Source organism: Nicotiana attenuata, chromosome 2 (genome assembly GCF_001879085.1).
Source record: "Nicotiana attenuata strain UT chromosome 2, NIATTr2, whole genome shotgun sequence".
NCBI classification, from domain to species: Eukaryota; Viridiplantae; Streptophyta; class Magnoliopsida; order Solanales; family Solanaceae; genus Nicotiana; species Nicotiana attenuata.
The window spans coordinates 16,156,894-16,159,265 of NC_031990.1; positions in this window are offsets into that span (position 1 = coordinate 16,156,894).

Sequence of the window (2,372 nt, forward strand, 5' to 3'; positions counted from 1 at the left end):
TGGATGTAATAACAGGGCCGCGGACCGGAACCTCGGCTGAACGACACCTCAATCGGCTCTCCATATCGGTACTCTATCATCTCACTCACCCCTGAACTACACTGACCTGATTCCTTTTTAGCCAAGGATATGTAGGTAACCTCAGAAGCAGGGTGCGGTCAAATCTTTCAAAATGCTTCCCACGGAGTATTCAAACGGGCAAAAATCGCTCGTATCCGCTCACTTTATCTTTGCACGAAAACTCTTCGTGTTTCCGATCAAAGAGGGGCAGCTGTGAGCACGTGATTTTTGCCCTATATGAATTACTCCCATAAAATACCAGAAAATAATTTTTCCCAATTTTTGCATTTTTGTAGGATTTTTGTAGGATTTTTGTTAATTATTTGCATTTTTTGTGCATATTTTGTGGATATTTAATTTCCATTAAAAATCAAAAAATACCAAAAAATATCATGCATTGCATTTAGAGTTTGTGTTTACATTTTAGGATTTATTAATTAATCAGTTGCTTTATTAAAGTGAAAATCACAAAAATGGCTCACTTTTACATTCTTAGCTTTTAAATTTTGGATTATTAATTTTTCTCTTTGATTTAGGACCAATTAATTGTTATAAATATTATAGTTAGACAATTAGCTTAATTTTACAATTTGAATTGATTTAGGAATTCAATTTAGATTTTTAATTAATTAAAGAAAAGAAAAGAAAACTGAAAAAAGCTGGTTTTGATTTGAATTGGGCCAAACCATTTTAAAAGCCCCAGTTTTTCCCCAACCCAACCCAAACCGGGCCGACCCAACCCGACTCAACACCCACACCCTAACCCTACCCTCTTTATCTTTCTCCTTAACCTAACATATAGAGAGGGGACAAAAAAAAAAGGGAAGCGCCGCATTCATCAGGAGAAGACCCCTGAACTTCTTCTTCGTCGAATTTTTTCAAAACAACATACCTCAAGAGACGGCCCCCACCCCTGATTCTTCGTGTTCCTCACCCTTTAACCCAACCAGCCATGGCCGAAACCACCCTGATTCTTTATTTTCTTCGTCCGGTTTCGTTGGTAGTAGTCCGGTGACAGTCATGGTTGAACAGCATCGCCGAACCACCACTGCTTCACCATTTTCTGTCTAATCTTCTCACTCTGTTATCTCGTTCACGGATCTGAAGGAAAATAAACAAAAAAAAAGTTTCAATTCTTCTTGGTTTCAGTTCGACTCTAAATCGAAAATACATAAAAATCAAGTTTCCACTCTGACTTTGGGTTCCAAATACATGGAGATTAGCTGAGGATCGTTGACTGCTTGTGAGGTTCAAGTTCGCTGGTTCGGAATCAATTTCTATTGCTCTTTTGTTCGTTTGCTTCTGGACGCACGAATTCCGGCGCCGGATTTGCTTGTAATGGCTTCTGAACAAGGTTAATCGAAAGTTTAATTCAGGTTCATATTTTATCATTCTTTCTGTTGTTGGCAATGTTATTGTGATTGAAATGTGGTGATGCCCTATTCTCTTGGATACTGTGATTGTAGTCTCAATAAACGTTTAAGGACACATATTTGACATTCTGTTTTTGTCGTTAGGCATCCGATTCTGTTAGGTGATATGTTGGAATATGAGCAAATTGGAAATTGGGTTGTTTAAGTTGTAACTTCATTCACGGGTGATTGACTTAGTGTTAATTTATCATGTTTTTGATTCGTCGGCCTTTGCTGTTTTCTATGTGATGCTTGCGTTAATTTGCATCCCTGTTTCATGTTAAAATGCAGTTTTAAGTTCCGTATTCTCGAAACTGTACATCTGTTGCATTTGTGAGCAGTCACTTGGTATCCCATGTACCAAAGTGATTTTCTCGTGGTCGAGATTGATTAAATATGTGCTCCTTCTCGTTAAAATTTTCAGAAGTTGGTGAAATGGTCATGAAAGGTCATCTGCTTGATTTAGCCCTTGTACAAATTGCCTAGAAGTCAGAATCACTAACGAATCTGTCGGTTTTCATTTGGTCTCTAATGAACATATACTTCACGTCAGATTGAGATGCATAAATTAGTTGCTTGTTTTATTTTCTTTGAAGTGCTATTAATTAAAATTTGTTAAAAGCACTTGGTTATGGTAAAAATTCTGATTTGTGGGGATCAATACCTGTGAAGGTCTATTTGGTTTGCTCATTTGATTGGCATTTAAGTTGGTAATTGGATTAATCTCATCAGGAAAGTCAAAAAGAGCTGCACACGCATTTGAATCAATTTATATGAAATTCTCTTTGGTGGTTATCTGCTTTGTTTTCTTAAAGAATCAGGTGAAAATCGAGTTTCATCTATTTAAGTCTACTTCTTGCCTAGTTGATTTTCTTATTGTATATAAGTTAGATGAGTAGG